General features: G+C 36.3%; 1 long non-coding RNA gene across 1 annotated transcript; it reads left to right on the forward strand.

The window, feature by feature from the left end:
• The first annotated feature begins 16,714 nt into the window (after nt 1-16,714).
• Nucleotides 16,715-17,571, forward strand: LOC121983155. Its single transcript, XR_006112406.1, has 3 exons — nt 16,715-17,189; nt 17,269-17,366; nt 17,519-17,571. It is a non-coding gene; the product is annotated as an uncharacterized LOC121983155 (long non-coding RNA).
• The last annotated feature ends 392 nt before the right edge of the window (nt 17,572-17,963 follow it).

Below are 17,963 nucleotides of genomic sequence, written 5' to 3' on the forward strand. Positions count from 1 at the left end.
CTTGTTCATCTATATTTTTGAATGTCATGTTTTTTGGACTTTGTCTCAAAAGCAGATTCAACCTATTACCATATCCGCTTGCACACACAATAATCTAAATTTTAGCCACCTCTTTAAATCTTAGTCATCATTTCAAACCCTAATCGTCTCTTTTGTTGCAATCATTAAAGAATTGTTAACCTTAGTGTTCTCTCCCTCATATTGTGTCTTGAATGCAACTGAGAGGTTTGATTGGGGTTAGTAAAGTGATAAAATTATAGCTGTTTATGATAATTCTTTTAAAATTGTTCTAATTAAACTAGATGGAATAAACTATGGTGTACAATTGTGATCATGTTATTCATTCAAGCTAGAAGATTGTAAGGCTATGTTAATGATGAGAAAAGAAAAATATTATTGATTTGGACCCGTAAATGAGAATTAGAAAATTTCTCATCATGTCATGATTGATCAACACAATGCAGCCATAGCTTACACGAGGTTACCTTCTTATAGATACAACTTAAAAGATTTGGGATGTAACTGCTCATACTTCTCCCAATCAAGTAAGGATGTCCGGATATATGAATAGAGGAAAAAGGTTTACGAAACCTAATAAGGTGAGATGACAATTGACTAGTATTTTTTTGAAACCTAATAAGGTGAGATGACAATTGACTAGTATTTTTTTGACCGTTGTAGCTTGTGATAAGAAACTTCACTACTATTAGGATATTCAAACATCTTATATGGTTAATGCAATAAAGTTTCATAATTAATTTGAAAGAAAACGTGCACATGAAATTTACTTAATGGTGTATTCCATCATATAAGAATATTGGTAAGCATATAGCTATGTTACCATAACTTTAATATCTAATACAACACTAAAGTGAGTTTATAAGTGGAGGAGAACGAATTAATAAGTGTGGTTATTGTAGGAAATTAAGGCATACCAAGGATACATTTGGAAACCTCTTGGCCTTCCAACATGTGGTCGCTATGGAACAAGATTTGATGGTTTAGAGTCTCAAGCTCACATGTTTAAAACTCTTGATACCAGATTGCAAAGAGAAACCAATCCTTTTAGTGAACTATCCAATGAGGAACAACAAATTCTTAGGCTCATTATGGCAAGACTTGAGTCTTCTTCCACCATAGCTACTTCTCATATTGTACATTCAAGAATAACATGTTCACCATCTAATACTAGTTATATTATCCAAAATATTCATGGTATTTCTGATGACTCATGGATTTTAGATTTTAGTGCATCTTGTAATATGATTAGTGCTCATATAAAATTTTGATATATTCTTCTTGTTCAAGCTCAAGAAAAATTTGTATAGCTCATGAACCTTTATCTCATATTGTTATAAGAGCTTCTATAAATTACACTCCTACTAACTTATTTCTTGTTTACATATTCTCTTTTATTTGTTAGTGCTCTTACAAAAGATTTAACTTATAATTTTTTTTTCCTTCTCATTGTATCATCCAAGTGCTAGGCACTGGGAAAATGATTAGGTATGGTAGACTGTATCAATTAGTTGAAAGACTTTTTTTTCAGGAGTTACGCTTTATTAGGTGAATTCGATTTTGCTTATCACCAAATTATATAGTGGCATAGGAGATTAGGATATCATTCTTTTATTATATTTAAAGAACTTTATTCCTACTTTTATAGTGTAATGTGGAAAACTTGATTTGTGATGCTTGTGAACTTGCTAACTATACTAGAAGCTCATATCCTTTAGTCAATAATTAAGTTCAGTTTCCTTCATGATATGATTCATTCCTTATCAAGTTATAAATGGTTGACTTTTATTGGTTGTCATAGGATGTCCTGAGTGTATCTGATGCATGCAAAAAATGAAGTCTTTTCCTATTTCAGTCCTTATGTAGAATGATTAGTACATAATTTGGTGCCAAAATGAAAATTTTATGAATTGATAATGATACTGAATATATGATGATCTTTCATACTTATTTAGACACTTATGTGATTATACACCAAACTGATTGTGTTAATACAGTTGCCCAAAATGGTGTAGTGAACAGAAAAATATAGCTCTTATGTTTGATATGAATGTCCCTAAAGTATGTTGGGGGATATAGTATGTACTATTTTCTACCGCCTTTAAGCACCTTGAATTTCAAATGTCCGATCGGACCTATTCAAGGAAGTAACTCCTATATTATCCTTCCAAAAATCTTAGGGTGTGTTTGTCTTGTTCATAAACACACGCGAGGAAAACATAATTCTTAAGACTCAAAATTTATTTTTGTTGGGCGTTCTGCTACTAGAAAAAGGATAGAAATATTATCTATTAGAACTATTAAGGCTATTATGGCTAGGGTGTGAATTATCGATCTCCTAGGGGGTGAATAGTTGATCACTTTCTTTCTACAAAAAGTTAGTCCAGTTAGAAAATATAGGGAATATGAAGCGAAAGCAATAAAGAATAAGATAATTCTTTTACATGGTTTGACAATCCCTCGAGGACTCTACTCCATGACTATGATCCGTAAGTTGGATCACTCCTCTAAACACCTAAAATCTTTCTCCGTTTTTGGAATTCTTCTAGGGGTGAAGACAAACCTTCACACTCTTTTTTTACAAGTATGAGAATTTTGAGTACAAGGGAGTAAAGTGAAAAGCAATGAAAGCTTAATATAAGGAGAGTTCGAGAGCAAAAATATGAGCATTTAGTAGTCTTCATGTGCCTCCAAACCTCTATATTTATAGAGCTTTGTATAGCTTCAAGATTTGTTACCGTTTCTCAAATTCAAGTTGTCATCAGTCGACTACATACCATCATTAGTTGACTACTTTGCATAGTAGCCGGTAGTTATCCAACATTGTTGTCATCTCATGTTAGATCAATGACTATTATAAGTTTTTATCTTCACACTAGTTGACTACTTGAGATTATTAGTCGACTACTTGATTTAAGTCAACATCTTAATTGTCTATTTGATTTAAGTCAACATCTTAATCGTCTATTTTCAAAATTGATCGAATAATTTTTTTTGTTTGTTCTATTTTGTTTTTGAGTTAACTTGTCAAACGATTGTTTATATATCAGCTGAATTGACATACTGAATAGGATGTCTTATTTTGTTCGTGGTTCGTGGTTCGTGGTTCAAGGTTTGATCAATTGATTCACATACCAATCCATTATTACTTGTGCAGGCTTGAACAGAAACTTTCTATTAAAATTTATTTGAGGTTTAGTAGATTGACATAAATCATAAATTGAATGAACTTTATCTTATCCTGACAAGAGGTCTTTATGCCTCCGAGACTTCATTGTGCCAAGAAGCCTTTATGGCTCATCGTGCATTCAGGACCCATCTTGCCAAGAGACTCTTCACATCTGCAGAACTTCATCAAGCCAAGAAGCAACCTCGTGCCTCCAAGTCTTCATCTTAACAAGAGACTCTTTACGTCTCTTAGACTTTATCTTGCCAAGTCGACTGCCTATTTCATTAGTCTCCAACACTAGTTGACTGATACTTCAGGGTAATGAGTTTCCTAGCCACTAGTCAACTATTGTACATTACCAGCAAATTGATTCTAACTATGACCACTTCTAAGGCTGAATTCACCTATGTTGAGTTTTTCCATCATTCCTATGGAAACATTCACTCAACACTCAACTTACCTAAGTTTTATACTTTGTAGCTTGACTTCGTCCTCAGCCATCTCCTATCATGTCATACGCCCCTCATATGCACATGAGCTCTCAATTCCTCCACATGCCATCCTTTATACGTCTTGCCTCTGGAGTTGGCCTCCATCAATTATTGTCCTTGCTGCCTTGATGCTCCTTGTTCTATTGTCCCTCAATTTGTCTCATGCAACCTGAGATTAAGAGAGACTAGAGGAGAGTGAATAGCCTATTTCTTCACATCTCGCCCATTATTACAATAAAGATTAGTGCAATGGAAAGCAACAAATAACACTACGAATAGAGAAACACATTCTTTTTGAATGTAGTTTGGTAGCCCCAAGCTCATACTCCATGACCTATGATCCGTTAGGAGATCATCCCTTGAAGTTCCACTATCTTTTCTCTTTCTTAACAACAAACAACTGGTGGTGAAGAAAGCTCTTACACTTCTTATAATGAATACAATTTAAGCACAAAGAAAGAAATTGAGAATTAGAGCACAAGGAAACGAAACCATGTGTAGAGATTGCAAATGTGAGCTGTTTTAGTAACCATGTGCCCCCAAGGTCCCTTATCTATAGGCTCAAGCTTCATCTCCTTTTCAACCATGGTTCTACTTTTTCAAGTCACGATCAGTCGATTGAATCAAATATCAACCAACAAACGACTTATTTTTTCAATTTGTTGTGCTAGAACGTTAGTTTGGCTCATCAGTTGACTTATCAAATAGTAGCATGTAGGTATCTAGCCATTCAAGCCATTGTTATCAAATCAATTACTCTGTTCTAAATTTTTAATTATTCATTAGTCGATTAATCAAGGTATCGGATTGACTAACTTGGTTTAGTTGATTGACTAGTTAACTAGCCTTCGAATAGATTTTTTTTTTTTTTTTTTATTTCTATTCGGTCATGAGTTGACTAATTTGAAGAATAAGATGAGTGACCAGAGTAACACTCGAACAAAATTATTCTGTTCGTTTAATTTTCTTCAATCCGAAGTTGATTGTCTTATTGACTCATGTACCAATCGACTAAAGAACTCTTTTACTCGATTGTTCTTCTAACTCCAACAACATTTATGGTTGAGCCCCTCCCTAGACTAGGCCCATTTATACTCCATTGAATAAGTACATTTGACTCTCTTTACACGAGCTTTGCTTTGTGTCAAGAGGCTCTCCATGCCTCTAGGAATTTGTTGCGCCAAGAAGCCTTCTCACTTAAGAGTCATTTATGCCTAAAGACTCTCACTTTCGAGGTTTCGTCATCTTACCTATTACCTAGCATCTCATCAGCTTGACCTCCTTACAAGTATCATTTATGCCTCGGACTTATTTGGTTTGGCACTTGCCCACTATTTGATATTGTTGACCTATTTAGATTTTTACTTGCCAAGTATCTGGTTCATATCGACCTACTTGTACTTTACTATTTCACTTGCAATACATGTCAATTTTTTCTGCATTTGTACACATGACACACGTGAGATTTTAACAATATCTCCTAACTTAATTTGTTCAAACATTAAAATGTACACGGAAACCATATGCTTAAGGGTATGATCGCACTAACAACTAGTCATATGCATTAAAGGCGGAAGACTGTATAAAATCCTCTATGTTTGCAACTATAGAAGTCGTTTATAAGGAACACTTGATACTTGTGAGGTCCCAAACATGCTAAAAACAAGCTGTTATATTGAGGTCTCAAACATGCTAAAAAAAGAGCTGTTAGATTGAGGTCCCAAAACATGCGTTAATAAGTCTAATTCAGAGATTGGATAACCAATGGTAGTCAATTTGATTGCTAAAGTGTCAATTAATTGCGTATATTTATTGGAGTTGTCGCCATATTACTTGGACTATACCTATATATAGAGTTCCAGGACTTGAGGATGGTACGTGAGTCGTACTGAAGGGTTGAGCAAGGACCTCTTAGACCTGTATTAAATCCAACAGCCCAAGGTAGTGTCTGTTGAGTTGAGATTGAGTATTTCTAGACTAGTCGGTTTTTATTAACCTAAATTGGGTAAGTTGGATCATCTTCTTGTGGTGAGGAGAGGTTCCATTGATAATTCCAAAAAGGTCATAAGTGTAAAGTAATGAGAGACTAGCTATCTTTCAAAATAAATAATTATACCTTTGATTCACCGAAGAGATGTCATATTCATCATCGATAGAGATCTATATTATTACAGATGAAGATATTGATGATTCAGTCATAGGTGAATATGAGTTTTTTGTGCAGTGTGTTTAGACTAACACAAAAGTTTAGAGAAAATAAAGAGAAAAAATAGATTAATCTAAAAGTTATAGATTAATTTACTATTTGTTTTTAGTCGAAGCCTATGATCACATATAGAAACATATAAGAACAGAGAAATACAGAAAGAGAGAAGAATTAATATTAAGAATGTTAGTTGTATAGAAAACCTCTTTTAAATTAATTAAAATGACTATTTTTTTGCTGCCAATAATTAGTTATTATATATTTATATTTTGAACGATTTGACTACTCTTAAACATGTCTACGCCTATCTTTTTAATAGTTTAATTTAGATGATACATTTCTTTGAAGACGCAACGAGTCCTTATCATCTTTTATTGGATTATGGTAAACCCAACAAACAATCTGTATATATAATGTACTCAATTATACTATTCCTACCCTGGCCCCACCATACCATATCTTACATGCATGCATCTTCACCAGAGGAACCTTCTCAGCTCTTACATATTCTATTCTCTCTCGAATATCTGATCCAATTAAATAATACAAGAATAATTCAACACTCTTCGTGGAAAATGGAAATGAAACGCTAGACAATATATATATTCTTCTTCTCGAAGATATTGAAGATATTTTAAAGAAAAGTAGGCGAGCATATGTTGTTGACTTGAGACAGATTAGATTTGATTTGATATAATTTTTGGTCGTAATATATAAAGGCCGATCGATATATATATATATATATATATATATATATATATATATATATATATATATATACTTTTCCTCCTCCGACGACCATCGTACGCCAGGCGGGGTCCTGGTCAATGCAACACGTGGGACAAAGGCCCGAGACAATACACCAAATTGTTTATATTATTAATTTATTACGCTTTCATTCACAAGATAATGATAATATTGGGATTAATTCACTGGAGTTGGTGGCTCTTTCAAATCTGTTCTTATCCGTCCAGATATAAGTGCGGTTAGGGTTCAACATTCCATTAAAAATTAAATCGACTTAATCAAATAAATCAATTTTTTTAATAAATCAAACATATTGAATTTTACAATTAAAATTGAATAAATTAAATTAATATGAAATCGATTAAGTTTTATCGGTTAATGAATTAATTAATTATTTTAATAATCAATTGATACTGTATCATCAGTTGATTGCTATTGAAAAGTCAAATCCACTAATCAGATGCTAAACATACTTTTCTACTTATATATCCGATTTATCAGTTGATTGGTCGAATTGCGTAGTAGTCATTATTTGATTCAGGTACAACAATCGACTGTTCATGATATAACAGTCGATTGATGTCAATTCAGTTTAATTAATTTAATCAAATTTAAATTTTAAAATTTAGATCAGTCAATTTTTTTTAGAAAATAAAATTTTAAATTAACCGTATTAAACTTTCAAATTTAATCAATTCAATTGAGTATTTTGATTTAATTAAAATTTTGCTCATTCATAGTATCCCCAAATATAATGGAGTTGGTATTTGAACCATAAATTATCATATTAGAGAGCGGTCAATCTCCAGCTGAATAATTTGTTGGAGAATAAAAGTTCTCCTACCTAAATAGGTAAATCTTTACTCCCCATGATATCCACCATCATTGATAAGAGACAGAATATATTTCTAAGTAAATAAGGTTCAATTTTCAAATAGAACAAGATCATCTATCTCAAAATTCGTCGGTCGACAAAAACAAAGAACAGCATGAATTAACGTAAGAAATGGTTGGGAAGCATCCCAGCAATCGACAAGGGTTAATAAATTCTTCATTAATATTTGTTGTTCTTTCTGAATTTGCTTCGACAAATTAATTATACTCCAGCCAATTGAAAAAGCTGCAGAGAGAAAGCTGATGCTTCTTGTCCTGGCCTCCTTAATGAATTAATTAATCGGAGCTAAGCAATTATATTGCTTTAATTGTGGAGTAATGCATGCATACCTACCCACTACAATAGCTTGCTTAATTATATTGCTACATGGAATTGTTTTATTATCTATATGCATAGAACCAGCTGGACGCACCTCAGCCATGGAGTGCGCGGATATTTTTAATAGTTAGGGTTTTAAATGATTTTTTTTATATAATTTTAATATGTCATATTAATTGAAATATCTTTAATGGTTAAATTTTAAATGAGTTTTTTTTATTGTACAATTTATAGTATGAGTTATATGATTTCATATTACATCGACAAAAAAATAGATTTATATTTTTACTGCTGTCTTTAAACTACAAACTTTAAAAGATGGTTCTAAGACTTTTTATTCAATTTTTTAAATTTTATAAATTTTTCATAAACTTTGTATTGGAATGCCCTAATCTATATATTAGCTATGCTTTATAATTTGGTTGGCATTAATTGCTTTGCTTGATGAGTAGGTTTCGTGGGCCAACATGACAAAGGTGGATGAGCTCATGGCTTTCATTTTGAGGGTGCTTTATTAAAATGTGGGTCTCTTGACTTGATTAAAGGTCAACCTCCCTCCATTAATAAATTTGCAAAGGGGCATGCAAGATAATGGGGACTAGCTAGGACAGATTAATTATATTATCACCTGCGTGACTTCTTAATTCCATGAGTTATTGATTGTTTAATGCCTCCTTAATTTGATTTACTAGTTTTTCATTGATAAAAGGGTTAGCTTCTTAGTAAGGGTGTAAATGAGTCAAGTCACTCGTGAGCTATTCAAAACTCGATTTGATAAAAGCGCGGTTGAGCTAATTTAATGAGGCTCGTTAAGATAAACAAACCAAGCTCAAGTTTCACAATATTCGGCTCGTTAGCTCGTGAACATATTCATTAAGCTCATGAATCAATTTTTAAATAAAAAAAAAATAGTTTTGATATTGAATTTATAGATTTTACACTCTACTTATGAAAAACATAGATAAATATATTAAATTTATTTATTAGAATAAAATTATAAATTTTAACAAGAATATTATAAATATTTAAAAATATATAATTTAATTTTTAATGAATATTTAAATTTATAATTTATATTTATTAAGCTCGTTTAGGTTCGATAAAAGTTCGAATAAGTTTGTGAGCCATGAATATATTCGTTAAATAAAGCTCGAGCCTGACTTGATTATAAACAAGTTAAACTCAAATATTCAAGAGTTCGACTCGGTTCAGCTTGAATCGATTACACCCCTACTCCTTAGATTATATATGCATCTTCATTAACGAGTAGAAAGATTGGTAAGATCAGATTAAAGCTAGCTCGTGTCCATAGGTGCTTCTCAATCATGTGCAAAAGGAATTGATCAACTTTACTCTTTTTCTGAACGACTTTTGTTTTTTGCTACTCCTTGTCTCGTACAAGTCCTCTTTCTTTACTACGATGGTTTCACTTTCAATTTGATCCGCTATAATAAATGAGTAGTGAATTCTCCAAACAAACAAACAAACAAAAACCCAATAATCCCTGATTTTGGCTAGTAAATATGAATTACCAACCAAAAGTTTTATTAGCTAGGTGTTAGTTGATAAACCTGTTGGTCCCTTTGGAGGCCGGCAAGAGGGGAGGGGTGAATTGCCCTATAAAATAAAACCAAAAACCCTTCTCGGATATTCAACTAACTTAAAAGAACTTGTAATTAAAAAGGCAGAGATTAATTAAAACAGAAAGTAGACACAGAGGAATTACTTGGTTTGCAATCAGAGGATTGCTAATCCAAGGCAAAGAAGACGCACTAATTGATTCTCCTCTGGGCGGAGTAGCCTCTTACAGCGTTGAAAGCACAGAAAGAAATAACACAAATGAAAGCACTGGATTACAAGTCGTTACACTTAAGCTTCTGGACCAATGATATATTTATAGTCTTGGTCCGGGCGCTTGGAAGGGTTCCGGGCGCCCTGGGGGGGATAAATTTTATCCCCCAACGGTCGGATCGAGTCAAAACTCGATCCTGTTGAAAACTCGATTCCGGGAGCCCGGAAGGGTTCCGGGCGCCCCGATCGGTTCCGGGCGCCCGGATCCCTAAGGTCAACATAAGTTGACTTTTCGACTCCGGTTCAGCTCGTCTCGATCCAGCTCATCTCGGTCCGGGTCTGTTCGCTCCGGCTCCGTTTGCTTAGGTGATCTCGGCCTTCCGGAATAGGGCTCACCCGAACCCATGTTCCGGCCTTCTCCTCGAGCAGCCTTCCTTTCCGGTTTCTCGTCCCTCGAACGTCGCGCACGTTCTTCTCGTCCGCCGGTGTACTCTTCCGCGGTCACCTCGTCCCTCGGACGCACCGAGCCCGTCGGCTCTCTCCTCGTGTCGTCCTTCTCGTTAGCCGCGTCTTCCGCTCGACTTCCTGTGTTCCTAAGCTCCTGCACACTTAGACACATGGGTTAAACAAACGCAGGACTTAACTTAGCTTGTTTAATCACATCAAAACACCTTGGGGTTCCAACAATCTCCCCCTTTTTGATGTGAGCAACCCAAGTTAAGTTATGGTAACCATATGCAATAAAAACGTTTTATATTCCAATAAGTCCAAATATTTTTCAATTGAAAAATTATAGTACCTCCCCCTAGACTTAACATACTTCTCCCCCTTTGATCACATAAAAATTGGGGTTAATGTAAAACATTTAAAGACACTCTTCAGAATTTTTTTTTTTCGAAAGAGAAATATTTAAGTAAAATATTTTTAAGATAAAACAGTCGTAAGTGTTAAAAAAAAATTTTAAGTTTTGAAACTCATCTCAACAAAAAAATTTTCTAATTAAAAAAAATTCTAAGTCAATTTTAAGAAAATTATAAGGCAATAAAAAAAAATTCTAAGATAACTTAAAAAAAATTCTAAGTCAAATTTATAAGATAATAAAAAATTTCTAAGTTAAAAAAAAATTTAAATTTTTTTATTTTTCTAACACAAATTGAATAACTCTTTTAAAACATTAAGTAATTTAAATTAATGCTTTTTCAGTTAGTCAATTAAACTCTTCATTTCGATACTTGGCTTTCAGGTCGTGGCGAGGCACTAGGCCTTCTTGGTTATTGGAGCAACAACCACTTCCTTAGACAAAGCCTCATAAAGAAATAAGTTGTTTAATTTCCTTGCTGAAAATGCTAAGTCTAATTTTAATTTTAAATTAAATAGGTTTTTGGAACCCAATAGAGGTTCTTACCTACAGGATTAATCAAGTATTTCCTAGGTATATAGATTTTTGATATATTTCTAATTTGACTTTGATGAAATCTATAATACCAATTTAAACCTCTATAATTTCTAAAAGTAGAAATATTTGAACCATTATATTTTTTCAATCTTTCTATTTCTTCTTTTAGTTTTTTATTTTCAATTTTCAATTTTTCAAAATCCTCTATAAGACATGATTTTGCCAAAATTCTCTTTGTTTCTAAAATTTCATTTTCTAATTTGGCATTTTTATTTTCTAATTTATACATGGATTTAGTCATAGCTTTGATACCAAAGTAAAGTTCATCAGGGGGTAAGAGGCATACCTCACTTACCATATCAGACTTGAAGCCTGAATCTCCCTCTGCTTCGCTACTTCCATCTGAGGTCGCTCCCCCTTCATCGATGCTGGGTTCTGATGTACTTTGTCCTTCGTGGCTTGCCATCAGTGCAATCCCCGCATATTCTTGAGCTTCTGATTCAGATGAAGAAGTGTCATCCCAAGTTGCTTTTAGGTTGTGTTTCTTGGGTGTCTTCATTTTGACCTTCTTGAGTTCTGGGCAGTCTTCCCTTAGGTGTCCCTCCTTCTGACACTGGTAGCACCGTACCTTTCTTCTACCTTTTTGATTCTTGTTATTCTGCATTTTAAATTTATTAGATCTAAAAAACTTTTTAAAGTTTCTTACCATGTACGTTTCTTGATCGTCTTCGGAGTCTGACTCGGGTTCATTCTTATTGGTTGTGTTCAGCGCCATAGTCTTGGTTGTGTCCTTTGATATCTCTACACATCTAGTTTCGTGTAATTCAAGGGTAGAAAACAACTCTTCTAAAGTACTTACCTTTAGGTCTTTTGAGATATAGTAAGCATCGACGATTGATGTCCATTCCGGAGTTCTTGGAAACACATTGAGTGCGTAGCGTATAGTGTCCCGGTTTGTTACCGTTTCACCAAGATTTTCGAGACCAGTAACTAGTTCTTTTACCTTTGAATGTAGACCGACTACTTTCTCACCTTTCTCCAGACGGATGTTCATCAGTTTGTTGCGGAGGATGTCCCTTCTCGCGAGCTTTGCTTCGGACGTGCCTTCGTGGAGTTCCAGGAACTTCTCCCAAAGTTCTTTAGCAGATAAGTAGTTTCCGATGCGGTTGACCTCTTGAGGCGGTAACACGCTCAGCAGGTGATGTTCCGCACGGCAGTTTGCTACCGACTCATTCTGCTCCTTCTTTGTCCAATCGCTCTCTTCTTTTTCTTTTCCATCTTTATCTATTGGAGCTACAAAATCATATTTCATAATAAACCGAATTTCAAAATCTGTTTTTAGGAATACCTCCATACGACGCTTCCAATCTGCGAAGTTCCCCTCGAATTTTGGTGGGACGATACTTGGTCCGGCCATCTTGTTACTTCGATCGGAGGTTAGTCCTCCTGAAGCGCCTTGCTCTGATACCACTTGTTGGTCCCTTTGGAGGCCAGCAAGAGGGGAGGGGTGAATTGCCCTACAAAATAAAACCAAAAACCCTTCTCGGATATTCAACTAACTTAAAAGAACTTGTAATTAAAAAGGTAGAGACTAATTAAAACAGAAAGTAGACACAGAGGAATTACTTGGTTTGCAATCAGAGGATTGCTAATCTAAGGCAAAGAAGACGCACTAATTGATTCTCCTCTGGGCGGAGTAGCCTCTTACAGCGTTGAAAGCACAGAAAGAAATAACACAAATGAAAGCACTGGATTACAAGTCATTACACTTAAGCTTCTGGACCAAGGCTATATTTATAGTCTTGGTCCGGGCGCCTGGAAGGGTTCCGGGCGCCCTGGGGGGGATAAATTTTATCCCCCAACGGTCGGATCAAGTCAAAACTCGATCCTGTTGAAAAGTCGATTCCGGGCGCCCGGAAGGGTTCCGGGCGCCCCGGTCGGTTCCGGGCGCTCGGAATGGTTCCGGGCACCCGGAGCCCTAAGGTCAACATAAGTTGACTTTTCGACTCCGGTTCAGCTCGTCTCGATCCAGCTCATCTCGGTCCGGGTCTGTTCGCTCCGGCTCCGTTTGCTTGGGTGATCTCGGCCTTCCGGAATAGGGCTCACCCGAACCCATGTTCCGGCCTTCTCCTCGAGCAGCCTTCCTTCCCGGTTTCTCGTCCCTCGAATGCCGCGCACGTTCTTCTTGTCCGCCGGTGTACTCTTCCGCGGTCACCTCGTCCCTCGGACACACCGAGCCCGTCGGCTCTCTCCCCGTGTCGTCCTTCTCGTTAGCCTAGTCTTCCGCTCGACTTCCTGTGTTCCTAAGCTCCTGCACACTTAGACACAAGGGTTAAACAAACGCAGGACCTAACTTAACTTGTTTGATTACATCAAAACACCTTGGGGTTCCAACAAAATCATGGTTGGTTAATATCAATTACTAAACAAAAAAAAATCATACCTTTTTTTTAAAAAAAATTATTAGCCAGAAAAAATAGCAAGGATTTCTTTTTAAGAAAAACAATGATCGATCGGTAATTTTAATTAAGTTAACAACCAAAATATATTTGGTTATTAAATTTTTTAAAAATATTAGTCATTGTTTTATCAATTTATTGACCATTTTTTAATAAAATTTAGCTGGTAAATTTGGAATTACTAGTCTATCAATTCCTCGATATTATTGTAAATATATATGAGATCAATTCAAATAGATCAATGAATAACCCTTCCGGGCGCCCCGGTCGGTTCCGGGCGCCCGGAATGGTTTCGGGCGCCCGGAGCCCTAAGGTCAACATAAGTTGACTTTTCGACTCCGGTTCAGCTCGTCTCGATCCAGCTCATCTCGGTCCGGGTCTGTTCGCTCCGGCTCCGTTTGCTTGGGTGATCTCGGCCTTCCGGAATAGGGCTCACCCGAACCCATGTTCCGGCCTTCTCCTCGAGCAGCCTTCCTTCCCGGTTTCTCGTCCCTCGAACGCCGCGCACGTTCTTCTTGTCCGCCGGTGTACTCTTCCGCGGTCACCTCGTCCCTCGGACACACCGAGCCCGTCGGCTCTCTCCCCGTGTCGTCCTTCTCGTTAGCCGCGTCTTCCGCTCGATTTCCTGTGTTCCTAAGCTCCTGCACACTTAGACACAAGGGTTAAACAAACGCAGGACCTAACTTAACTTGTTTGATTACATCAAAACACCTTGGGGTTCCAACAAAATCATGGTTGGTTAATATCAATTACTAAACAAAAAAAAATCATACCTTTTTTTAAAAAAAATTATTAGCCAGAAAAAATAGCAAGGATTTCTTTTTAAGAAAAACAATGATCGATCGGTAATTTTAATTAAGTTAACAACCAAAATATATTTGGTTATTAAATTTTTTAAAAATATTAGTCATTGTTTTATCAATTTATTGACCATTTTTTAATAAAATTTAGCTGGTAAATTTGGAATTACTAGTCTATCAATTCCTCGATATTATTGTAAATATATATGAGATCAATTCAAATAGATCAATGAATAAAGTGGTTCATCCTTTGAACCGTAAAACGCGATTCAAAGGATCTACTCTCATAATCCTTAATATGGTCTCTAATTTAGATATCTTCACCTTTTTTTTGGTTTATTTAATTCAAGTATCTATCTCTTCGAACTGAGTAATTCTGAAGGTGATCAGTCTGACTCCATAAAAATTTTCCACCAACTATTAAGGTAATTAGGAAGCAATATATCTCTACCTTTTGTGCAACTATGGTCTCTCGCCTCACATTCATCTTCTTGTGTACTAGATGTATTCATCTCCTTGTGCACAAGATGTTGTACAAATAAGCATATGTCACAGTCCTATATGCCTTTGGTGATAGCGTAGGCCTCAAATTAAATCCACAAACATCTTAGTGGTATTTGAATATGTTGGCGCAGCGGGGCCGATAAGAGAAGGTGAATTACCTGAAAAAGAAAAATAACACCTTTCCCGTTTTTTCAATTCAAATTAAAAGCAGCAATAATAATAACTTAAATTAACAACTAAAAAGACGAGGCTCAAGATTTACTTGGTTACAACCTAGGTGGTTGTTAATCTAAGGGCAATGAAAAGCTCTAAAAGATCTCCTTCGTGTAGGCGGAGAAGCCTCTTACAATCGTTAAACGCTCAGGCAGTTGCTAAGAAAAAAATACAGGAGTTGATGTTTATTTCCTACGTCGATGGTTCTTTTTATAGCCCCTGAAAAATCTTATCCGTGTCTTGAAGACGTCTTCCATAGGGCTGGAAGGCGCCTCCAGCGAGGCGCCAAAGGATAAAGTTTCATCCTTTGGCAACGGCTAAAATCAGCCTGGTCAAAGGCATCTTCCATGTACATTGAAGGCGCCTTCTATGAAGGGTTGAAGGTGCCTTCCATGCACATTGAAGGCGCCTTCCATGAAGGCTTGAAGGCGCCTTCAAGTACTTAGGCGCCTTCCAGTAGAAGGCTGCAGCAGCTACTGAGCTTCACTCTCTTCCTCTGACTCTTCCACTTGGGTGATTTTGGCCAACCGCAATAGGGCTCACTCGAACTCATTTTCTGGTCTTCTCCTCGAGCAGTCTTCCGCTCCGGCTTTTAGTCCCTCGGAACATAGTGCATGTCCTTCTCGTCCACCGGTGTACTCTTCCGCAGCACCTCGTCCCTCGGATACACCGAGCCTGTCGGCTCCCTTCCCATGCCATCCTTCTCGCTAGCTGTATCTTTCGCTTGACTTCTTATGTTCCTAAACTTCTGCACACTTAGACACAAGGATCAAACACAACAGGACCTGACTCAACTTGGTTGATTACATCAAAACTATTATGGAGTCCAACAATCTCTCCTTTTTTGATGTGCATCAATTCAAATTCAAGTCAGGATAAAAAATAAACAAATTGCACTAACATAAGTTTTGTAAAAAAATTACAAAATTAAGTTAAGCATTAAAATGCATTTTTAATGTGATAAGTTGGACTAATAAAATGTGATAAAAATGTCCCTTACTCCCCCTTGATAAGTTGGACTAATAAAATGTGATAAAAAATGTCCCTTACTCTTCTTAAACTTGTACCTATTATTCTCCCTTTGATCACATAAAAAAAAGGGAAAAGTAACATAGAAACTTAGAAAATTTTGAAATTCAATTTTAGGGGTAGTTAAAAAATAATTTCTAAATAATTTCAAATAGAATTTTGAACAATTTTTCATAAAAAAATTTCATAAAGACATATTGTGATAATTTTTTTAACTTGTTAGTTAGTCAATTAAACATTTATTCCAATAATTGACTTTCAAGTTGTGGCGAGACACTAGACATTCTTGGATAATGGAGCAACAACCACTTTTTTAGACGAAATCTTTTAAAGAAATTAATATTTAATCTCCTTTATGATATTTTACCCTTTTAAAAATTAAAAAAATTTTAGTCTAAGTATGATCTTGGAATCCAATATAAGTTCCTTCCTACTGAATTTGTAAAATACCGGGAAAATAGGCGAATATTAATAAGGGAATTTTCCGGAATTTTTAGAAATTTTTCGGGAATTCTTCGGAACTCGTACGGACGAGTTAACGGGGATGAAAACGGGGTCCGGGAAAAGCCTGTTTGGGCTTCCCTATTTAAATGAGGAAATGCATGATTTTCTTTTAAATTTTCTTTTCTTTTTATTTATTCCTTTTTCCTACGATCCTCTACTGTGCCAGTTCCTTTCTCGCGTGCCCGTGCCCTATTTCCTCACTCGACGCCGTCTTCTTCTCCAAACTGTCGCCGCGACAGTTTCCCCTCTTCTCAGCCGTGGCCTAGGGTTTGTGGCAAATCCCTTTATCTTCTCGTCTTCTCCCTCGCCGAACCTGATTTCCCCTCTTCTTCTCTTCTCCTTCTTCTGCCCTAGCGCCGACCAAGTTTTTGTTTCACCTCTCTTCCTTTCTTCCGGCAAAGCAAGGGCCGACCGACTGTTCTACCTCTTGATCGTCGGCTATCATCACTCGACTGCCACCATTCATCGCCGGAGGTGCTTCTTGTGTTTGTGGTCACTGTGGTCGCAGGATTCTACCGAGCCCTCTTCCCCATCGGTTGATTGTTGACGCTGTGCCCTGGTTCTTTTCTCCACTGCCGGCTTCTTCTTCCATCAGCCACCGACAGAGAGGGAACGAGGGGCATTGGATAGGAGAGGCAGGTTTGAGTAGGTATGTGAATATAATTTGGGGATGTTGCGTTGAGTTGTTGGCTGATCACAGTGGATTCTGTCACTGTTTATTTCCGCAGCAGTAACTTCTAGTTCCGGTCATTATATCACTAAGGTACGCGTCTCCGGCAGTGACTCAACAGTCGGGCATACGCAATTGGGTGAGTTTTGGATTGAGGTAAATGCATTGTTGTGAGTATAACTGTGGATTTCATGGTTGTAGGATTGTGTTGAGTTGATCCAATTTGGAATTTCTTAATTCGATTAGGATTTAGTTTAGCTAATTAATGCGTGATAGAATTTGCTAAACTAAATATTGGTGATATACAGGACCTTGACGCGAGACGTGTTTCTCAATTATTGGATTGGACCACTTTATTGGAGGCGGGTACTTTGACTTATGTCTTTTGATATGCATGATAATATGTTTAACATATAACAATAATTGTGTTATCTGTTTGTTTCGGTTGGTCGCTATATGATTAGTTACATGTTTGTTTGTTTATTTATGCTGCACTGCATGATATCTACCTGATCACATATGCTTTAGGTAGTGAACCAACCACATGCTATGATATGTTCTGGATCTAGGGTTTATTTGATACCCTATTTGATTGGTGTACCTTCTATTTGATACTTCTTCCAGTGGTACACACTTGTATCTAGTTATATGGACTATGCCATGTTTTTAGTGTCATGCATCATGATTGCATGCTGTGCGATTGTCGGCTCCACTTTGGTTGAGCCCATCGCCAGTTACATGTACTGCACACAC

This window comes from Zingiber officinale, chromosome 5A, assembly GCF_018446385.1.
Source record: "Zingiber officinale cultivar Zhangliang chromosome 5A, Zo_v1.1, whole genome shotgun sequence".
Classification (NCBI taxonomy): domain Eukaryota; kingdom Viridiplantae; phylum Streptophyta; class Magnoliopsida; order Zingiberales; family Zingiberaceae; genus Zingiber; species Zingiber officinale.